We start from the raw sequence: 9,693 nt of genomic DNA, 5'->3' as shown, positions 1-9,693 counted from the left end.
GAGTTCTTTATCTCTTCATTTGATGTTCTAGGGTTTCAGAATTGTTGATTCTCTGTTTGGCTTAGTTTTTTGGATCTTTGTTGTGGAGGGACGGCCTGGTGCTTCTGCCTAGACCGCCATCTTGCCGGAGTCTCTCCTGTTTTTTTTTAATACACCTTTTCTTCATTACAGGACCCTTGAGAATATGATTTATCTAATAGATGTGATTTCTTAATAGCTATGGGTTTAATTGATAGGTATGTCTCCAGGAAGAAATCACTTGAAAATTTATTGTTTTAGGATTATTCAGTCACAGGATCCCTTTGTTTGTTAGACATTTAATTTCTTACCGGAGCCGCTGGCATAGAGACTAGGCAGATTAAGTGAAATAACCAAATTGAAACCAGTCAGAGCTCAAGTTCTAACACCTGAAATAGCCAGACTTGACCTATAAAATAATAAGTTTGGAAAAAATTCCTGCCCAGGGTTCTTTCCAGAATCCTTCCACTTTTACAGCCTCTGTGATGATGTCTCGATTTTTCTCTAATAGGACTTGCTATCTATGACGTTACAAACTAAAGTATGGTCTTCATAGAGAAGCTAATAATAATAATAATAATAATAAACAACTCACAAAATGCAGTGTTGATTTAAATAATTATAATACTAAAAAAACAAAAAAATTTAAAACTATGTACAAATTCCTTAAGTTTTCGCCCTTATAAATTGTGTAAATTAAGAGTTTATAAGTCAAACACAAGCACAACTATAAAACAATATGTTTCATATTGATATTATTCTAATGGGATAAAAGATGTTTTTATTTAATAGTTGAAAACTACAACCTCCAGACTTGCTCTAAAATTAATGTTTTCCTCTATTTTAACTTCAATGATAATAAAATGGAGAATGGTTTTTCTAGTAAGTATGCTATGAAAAACAGAATCTCATACTTAAAAACTTTTCAGGGAATACTCCTGAAAGCTTCTTTAAATAAGACGATGCTTGTTAACACGCTTAAAGCTCTCTTTTCCCTTGAAGATAAGGTTAGTGTTGAAACATGATTGAAATCTTCATAGGGAGTCAAAGAGTTTTCGATCCACTTTGTTGTTAGGTGCCATGCAGTCAATTCCCACTCATAGCGACCCTATGTACAACAGAATGAAACGCTGTCTGGTCCTGCGCTATCCTCATGATCAATGTTATCACTGAGCCCATTGTTGTAGCCACTGTGTCAATTCATCTCCTTGAGGGTCTTCCTCTTTTTCGCTGACTCTCCACTTTACCAAGCATGACATCCTTCTCCAGGGACTAATCCCTCCGGATAACATGTCCAAAGCATGTGAGACAGAATGTCTCCATCCTTGCTTCTAAGGAGCATTCTGGTTGTACGTCTTCCAAGACAGATTTGTTCATTCTTCTGGCAGGCCATTCAATACTCTTCATTAACACCATATTCCAAAGGCGTCAATTCTTCTTTGGGCTTCTTTATTCATTGTCCAGCTTTCACATGCATATGAGGCAATTGAAAACACCATGGCTTTAGTCAGGCGCACATTAGTCCTTAAAGTGACATCTTTGCTTTTCAACACTTTAAAGAGATCATTTGCAGCAGATTTGCCCAATGCAACGCGTCATTTGATTTCTTGACTGCTGCTTCCATGGGTGTTGATTGTGGATCCAAGTAAAATGAAATCCTTGACAACTTCAATCTTTTCTCTGTTTATTATGATGTTGCTTATTGGTCCAGTTGTGAGGATTTTTATTTTCTTTATGTTGAGGTGTAATCCATACTGAGGGCTGTGGTCTTTGATCTTCATCAGTAAGTGCTTCAAGTCCTCTTCACTTTCAGCAAGCAAGGTTGTGTCATCTGCATAACACAGGTTGTTAATGAGTCTTCCTCTCATCCTGATGCCCATTCTTCTTCACACAGTCCAGGTTCTCTGACTATTTGCTCAGAATACAGGTTGAATAAGTATGGTGAAGGGGTACAATCCTGACGCACACCTTTCCTAACTTTAAACCATGCAGTATCCCCTTGTTCTGTTCAAACAGCTGCCTCTAGATCTATGGATAGTTTCCTCACGATTACAATTCAGTCTTCTGGAATTCCCATTCTTCTCAATATTATCCATATTTTGTTATGATCCACACAGTCAAATGCCTTTGCATGGTCAATAAAACTCAGGTAAACATCTTTCTGGTATTCTCTGCTCTCAGTCAGGATTCATCTGACATCAGCAATGATATTCCTGTTTCCATGTCCTCTTCTTAATCTGGCTTGAATTTTTGACGTACTGCTGCAACCACTTTTGAGTGATCTTTGGCAAAATTTTACTTGTGTGTGATATTAATGATATTGTTCAATAATTTCCACATTCTGTTGTCTCTCCTTTCTTTGGACTGGGCACAAATATGGATCTTTTCCAGTCAGTTGGCCAGGTAGCTGTCTTCCAAATTTCTTGGCATAGGTGAGTGAGCACTTCCAGGGCTGCATCTGTTTGTTGAAACATCTCAACTGGTATTTCATCCATTCCTGGAACCTTGTTTTTCACCAATGCCTTCAGTGCAGCTTGGACCTCTTCCTTCAGTACCATCAGTTCTTGATCATATGCTACCTCCTGAAATGGTTGAATATTGACCAGTTCTTTTTGGTACAGTGACTCTGTGTATTCTTTCCATTTTCTTTTGATGCTTCCTGAGTCATTTAATATTTTCCCTGTAGAGTCCTTCAATATTGCAACTCAAGGCTTGAAATTTTTCTTCAGTTCTTCCAGCTTGAGAAATGCATGTTCTTCCCTTTTGGTTCTCTGTCTTCAGGTCTTTGTACATTTCATTATAATACTTTACTTTGTCTTCTTGAGCCACACTTTGAAATTTTCTGTTCAGCTCTTTTACTTCATCATTTCTTCCTTTCATTTTAGCCACTCTGCATTCAAGAGAAAGTTTCAGTCTCTTCTGACATCGATTTTGGTCTTTTCTTTCTTTCTTTTCTTTTTAATGACCTCTTACTTTCTTCATATATGATGTCCTTGGTGTTATTCCACAACTCATCTGATCTTCAGTCATTAGTGTTCAATGTGTCAAATCTATTCTTGAGATGGTCTCTAAATTTAGGTGGGATATACTCAAGATCATACTTTGGCTCTCGTGAACTTGTTCTAATTTTCTTTAACTTCAACTTGAATTTGCATATGAGCAATTGACAGTCTGGTCCATAGTCTGCCCCGGTCTTGTTCTGACATGATATTGATCTTTTCCATCGTCTCTTTCCACAGATGTCGTCAGTTTGATTCCTGTGTATTCCATCTGGCAAGATCCATGTGTATAGTCACTGTTTATGTTGTTGAAAAAGTTATTTGCAATGAAAAAGTCATTGGTCCTGCTAAATTCTGTCACTTGATCTCTAACATCGTTCTTATCACCAAGGCCATATTTTCCAACTACCAATTCTTCTTTGTTTCCATCTTTTGCATTCCAATTGCCAGTAATTATCAACGCATCTGAATTGCATGCTTGACTGATTTCAGACTGTAGAAGTTGGTAAAAATCATCAGTTTCTTCATCTTGACTTCAGTGGTTGGTGCATAATTTGAATAATAGTTGTATTAACTGGTCTTCCTTTTGGGTATATGAATACTATGCTATCGCTGACAGTGTTGTGCTTCAGGATAGTTCTTGAAATGTTCTCTTTGATGATGAATGTGACACCATTCCTCCTCAATTTGTCGTTCCCTGCGTAGTAGACCGTATGATTGTCTGATTCAAAATGGCCTATACCAACCCATTTCAGCTCACTAATGCCTAGGATACTACTATCACGTGTCTGTCAGTTTGTTGTACTGCCGTGGCTTGTGTGCTGCTGTGATACTGGAAGCTTTGTCACTGATATTTCAAATACCAACAGGGTCATCCTTGGTGGACAAGTCTCAGCTGAGCTTCCAGACTAAGACAGACTAGGAAGAAGGACTTGGCAGTCTACTTCTGAAAATATTGGCTATTGAAAACCTTATGAATAGCAGTAGGACATTGTTTGATATAGTTCTGGAAAATGAGCCCTTTAGGTTGGAAGGCAATCAAAACACGACTAAGGAAGAGCTCAGTAGAGTCAACCTTAATGATGTGGATAGAATCTAGCTTTAGGGACGTTCATTTGTTGATGTGGTGTGACTCAAAATGAGAAGAAACAACTGCAAACATCCATTAATAAATGGAACATGGAATGTATAAACATTTATATCCAAGGCATTAGTGAGCTGAAATGGACTGGTACTGGTCGTTTTGACCCATTGAGGGGCTCAATAAATGTTTGAATCTAATGCTGAAGAGTGGGTCACATATAAAACAAAATTGACAGAATAGACTTCAAGAAATCCCAACAATAGGACAATTTAAAGGGCATAGACAACTTTTATTGAAAAAACAAAAAAAATCTCTAAACTTGTCTACTGACAATCAGCATTAACTCTGGATGCTATCCACTCACTGCTTAAATTATTAACAAAACACCAACAATGAGAATGATGACCCAGAAGAAGCTATGTGTTGACTTATAGTACAGAAAAACCAAAAGAACACCAAATTTACTGCCTTTGAGCCGATTCCAACTCATAGCGACCCCATGGGGTTTCTGAGGCTGTAAATCTCTAAGGAAGCAGACTGCCACATCTTTCTCCTGCAGAGCCACTGTTTTGAACCACCGACCTTTCTGTTAGCAGTCGATCACTTTAACACTTCACCACCAGAAACTTAAAAATCATCTAGTCCACCCCAGTCCCATTTTATATGTGGAAAAACAGAAGTTCAGAGACAGTTAGTGAATTATTCAAAATGCAACAGTAAGATAGGAGCATGGCCAGACCTGGAGTCCAAAGTACACCAGTAATATGTTATAGTTTAAAGAACATAGGATTTGGATGAAGGCAAAACAAGTCGGCTTCCCAGCATTGCCACTTCTTGTCTATGTGATTTTGTTCAAGTTGCTTGTTGATTTTGAGGTTTGATTTACTCATTAAAATGTGGATAATCTTTAAGCAGTTGTAGTTAGCATTAACAAATTTATACAAATAAAATCACCTAATTTCCTAATACATGCTAAGTATTTATTGTTATATTTATCTTTTTAACCTTGAGAATTGAGACCTCATTTAGAGGGTTGTTCCTTTTTTTGTATTGTAAAATTTCTTGAGAAGAGTGGGTTCATGATAAGTTCTCACTAACCAAAACCAAACCTAACCTGTTTTCATCACGATGATTCCAACTCATGGTAACCCCATGTGTTATAGTGTAGAACTGCTCAATAGGGTTTTAATGGCTGTGATCTTTTACAGAAGCAGATGGTCTGGACTTTCTTTCATGGCACCACTGGATAGATTCGAACTGTCAGCCTTTAGGTTACTAGTCCAGCACAAACCATTTATGCCACCCAGGGAGCTAAGAATTCTCTAGGACAGTGTAAATAGTCAATGAAAAATAATCATGAAATGGACACAAGTTACCATTCTGAGAATTCAAGCTCACACCTATAAAAGGATCTGAGTGCAATGCAAGATAATACGTAATAAAATGTCAAATTGAATGAAGTTGAATATAAGTTCTTTTAGAAATTAATTAATACATATATCTTGTTATAAATAACACGACATTCTTCATCTACTATTGATTAAAATTCACATCGATTATATTTAAAAAAAAAAAATTTACCTAGTGGTAACATATTAGATGAAAGTTGTGGTGATCTGCTTTTGTAAAGATTTACAGCCTTGTAAACAGTATGGGTCAGTTCTATTCTATCCTATAGGGTTCTGTGAGTTGGAATCAATGGCAATGAGTTTTATTTATTTATTTTTTGATTAACATATTAGAAAGAAATCTGTAGAGACATAATTAGCAGTACTGTTTTAATGAGAAAACTGTGTTGAACATCTTACAAATTTACATTACCAAGTAAACTAAAAACCTTCATTTGCATATGGTATGTAAACATACTTTAAATCTTAGATCATATTTGCATACTGTTTACAAAAGAAATAATTGGGACAGATTAATAACCAAAATAAATTAAAAACGCAATCATTTTTATTTCTTGTACTTTATGAATTGTAAATTCCTCCCCAAATAAGTATACTTTATCTGCCTAGAGGTCTAACATTGAAATTAATGTCAATAGTATTATGAATGAGTCATTCCGTGAATGAGATTAAATGAAACAAATTCAAGTCATAAACAATGGACCAGTTTTTGATATAAGGACATAATGAAATTCAACATTTAGTTAATTTATTATTTATTTTCTAGCCTGAATCATTAAATAAAATTATTTAAAAGGGTCTGGAATCCAATTTATTACTGTTTTATTTAGAACATTATTGAATACTTTTCGATTGTTTCTTCTCTTTCAACTGGTCCTTCCTATGAATATTTACAAATATTCAACTCTGCATCATATTAAATGCACACACACACAAACACACTGTGTGTGCTCACATGTGGCCTCTGCACAGTATTGGCTTGGTTTTGGCACAGCATAGTCATCTCAGCATTTCGTTTTTGTACATGGTGTCAGGCTTTAAGAGGAATGAAATAAAAGCTGCAAGTCCTTTTCTGGCCTGGACTCACTTCTACGACATTCTGTTCATCAAAGCAAGTCACAAAGCCAGTCCATGATGAAGGGAAGGGAAAATAGATCCCACCTCTTGAAGTGCGGAGCAGCAGTTATATGCAGGGAGGGAATGCATTGTTGGTACCCATTTTATAGGACTTTGTCTCACAGACACTAGTATATAATTTATTTTATTCTTTTTTTTTTTTTTGCTACCGCTCTTCATCTTACAACTACCTTTGAAGTAATGTTTAAAATAACAAAATGTAAGAAGTGAACGTAAGAGGGAAGTATAGAACAATAAAAGAATAAGGGAATCTAAATAACACAAACAGTACTGTTTTAGGGAGGAATTTAAATCAAATTTATAAAACTCATTTTTATTAGGCTTATATGGGGGCAAGGTAATATTTTAGGTGGAGGAGCTTGAGAGCCTGGTGAAAAAAAGGAAAAAAAGGAGTTCCACAGAATTGTTTATAAGTCAATAAGACAAAAAACTAGGTGTAAATAAGAGTCTATTCAGAGTAATAATGGAAAGGTAGGGTGGGACAAAATATGAAAGGCTTTGAATGACAGGCTGAGGATTTGAACTTGATGTTTTTACCCAGAGCCAGCCCCAGGCTTACTTTTAAACTTAATAGAACAACAGAAATAAGGGAGAATTGACAAGAAGTTACTTTTGACTCAGTCAGAGATGTCCAATTCTTGTCAAATGTTTGATCTGTTTTAAACGTATATTTCCACGGTCTTGAAATGTGATGGCGAAAGTTTTGGACAAGCCTGTTCGTGATACTGCGAAACAAATTTCTCCACTTCAAAATGCCTTAAAAGACTGTTATGATTTAAAAGATCCTTCAGAGAATGAAAACGTGCAATGTAATTCTGAAAAGAAAGCCATTCTCAGTTTTAAAAAAAAATGTTAAGTGCTATCCAAACAAAATTAATAAGAGTTGTTTGTAGAATTCATTAATATTCATAATTCAGAGCCTCTTTCTTTGCTGAAATGATGAAAGGGTGCTTTGCTGCCCTCCATGCCCACCTCATACACTTTCCAGAATAGCCTGGATAATGGCATAATGTCAGCTGTGCACATATCATCAAAACAGAAATGTTGATGGTAAACAGATTTACTAATTGTTTTGATCCAATTCTGCATTTCTTTTTGACTGAAGGATGAAGTTAGTGATCTGAAACACCTGAAAACAACAGCAACAAAAAGAAACATGAAGATTGTAAAATGATATTTAAATCATCTTTATAGAATACCTACATATTTAGTTCTTTCTCTGTTTCAGGCACTATTCTAAAATTTATCAATATAAATATCAACCTTATGAAGAAGGTACTATTACTATCTCCATTATACAAATAAGGAAACTAAGGAACAGAAGTTTGTGCAAAGTCACATACATAGCTAATGGTGGAACCGTGTTTCAAATCTACAAATCCTAGCTCCAAAGCCCAAGCTCATAACTATTACACTACTTGCTCTTGAAACTTTCTTCTCAGTTTATTTTCTAGAAGGCATCAAATATTGTATCATTCACATGTACAAAAAAAAGTTGAGTCCTTTATTGTACCAGGCATTGTTCCAAGTGGTAGAGATAGAAGGAAACTAAAGAGAGTTAACAAATTCACTGCCCTTTTGTAACCCATGTTTTAGTTGGAGGAAGCAGGAATGAATAAGTAACTCAATAAATAAACCAGATTATTTTATAACAGAATGAGTACCATGTTTATGGACATGTACTTTTTCATATTAGTTAGCCATGAAAATTCTCTCTGAGGAGGTGACAATTTAGTTGACATCTAAATAATGAGAAGAAGACAAACATTGGAAAAGCCAGGGGAGGGAGGTTTCAGGCAGAGGAAACAGCAGGTGCAAAGACCCTTACATGGAATAGGCTTTGTATAGTCAAGGAACAAAAAGAAGGTTGGCTATAGTTAGAATGTAGAAAGTGAAGGAGATTGTAGTGAGATGAGGTTGGAGACACAGGCAGGCAACAGACTATGTTAAACCCATTAAGCAATGGTAAGTTTCTCTGGAATTATTCTAAGTGTATAGGCAAACCACTGGGAGGAATTTAAACATGGTTAAATTTAAACATTTAAACCATTTGATGGAATAAAACATTTGTTATTAAAGCCTTGCTTGGTGATAAGGATTAAAAGTCAAAAAGTGAGTCAAGTTTTCAAAAGTAAGGGCATTGCTTATAGTTCTCCCTAATGTTAAATTTAAGATATTTTGTAAAGTGTCTATTTTGTCAGAATTACAGCTTGACAGAATGTTGAGGAATAGACACTGGAAGCATATCTATATCAATATCCAGTAGTGCCGTGGAAAATGTGTCTGACTACAGTTCACAGAAATCATGGTTCGCTTACTGGGTTCACTTCACTCTCAGGGAGGAAGCATGTATGGCAGGTAGAAGACCCTGCTCTTGGCAGAGGCAGCCTAGGTTTAAATCCCAGCACCACCATTTAGTAACTGTGTTCCCCTGAGTAATTTATTCAACCTCTTTAAGCCATGGTATCTTGTTAAAGTTACAATTTCCAGAATATTCTTATGAAGTTTAAAAATAAATGTTTAATGCAGCATCTGACATGTAGAAGCCCAAATTAAAGATTACAATAAAAATGGGTTGAAAACTTGTGTACTTGTCATAATAAAACCAACATCTATTCAAATGATTTTGGAGATGTTTGGAGTAGCTTCTGTTTCTCCTTTCCACCTCTAGAATTAAGTTTCTGATTCTACTGAATGGGTTCACCTTTGGATCATGTCACCTCCAAGGCTCTGTTTTTGTTTTTCAACTGCCTTCCTTCACTGTACATCATTTTAATCCCTTCAATCCTGGATGCATTACTTTAACCATTAATTTGCATCAGCAAATTAATCTTGAAATCCTAGTAGTTTAACATAGTAAGGCTTCTTTCTCACTCACACACAGTATGTTGTGGCTGGGTAACCCTCCTCCATCTTGTAGGAATACCCTCTAGAAGATACTGGTTCCAAGACTGCTGTGTGCAGCAGGAAGAGAGAGAACCAGAGATGTGCATAGGTTGTATTGATGGGCCGGGCCTGGAAGCGGCTTATGGCACTTTTGTCCACA

This window comes from Trichechus manatus, unplaced genomic scaffold (assembly GCF_000243295.1).
Source record: "Trichechus manatus latirostris isolate Lorelei unplaced genomic scaffold, TriManLat1.0 scaffold00006, whole genome shotgun sequence".
NCBI lineage: Eukaryota > Metazoa > Chordata > Mammalia > Sirenia > Trichechidae > Trichechus > Trichechus manatus.
Note: the sequence above shows the minus strand (reverse complement) of the source record.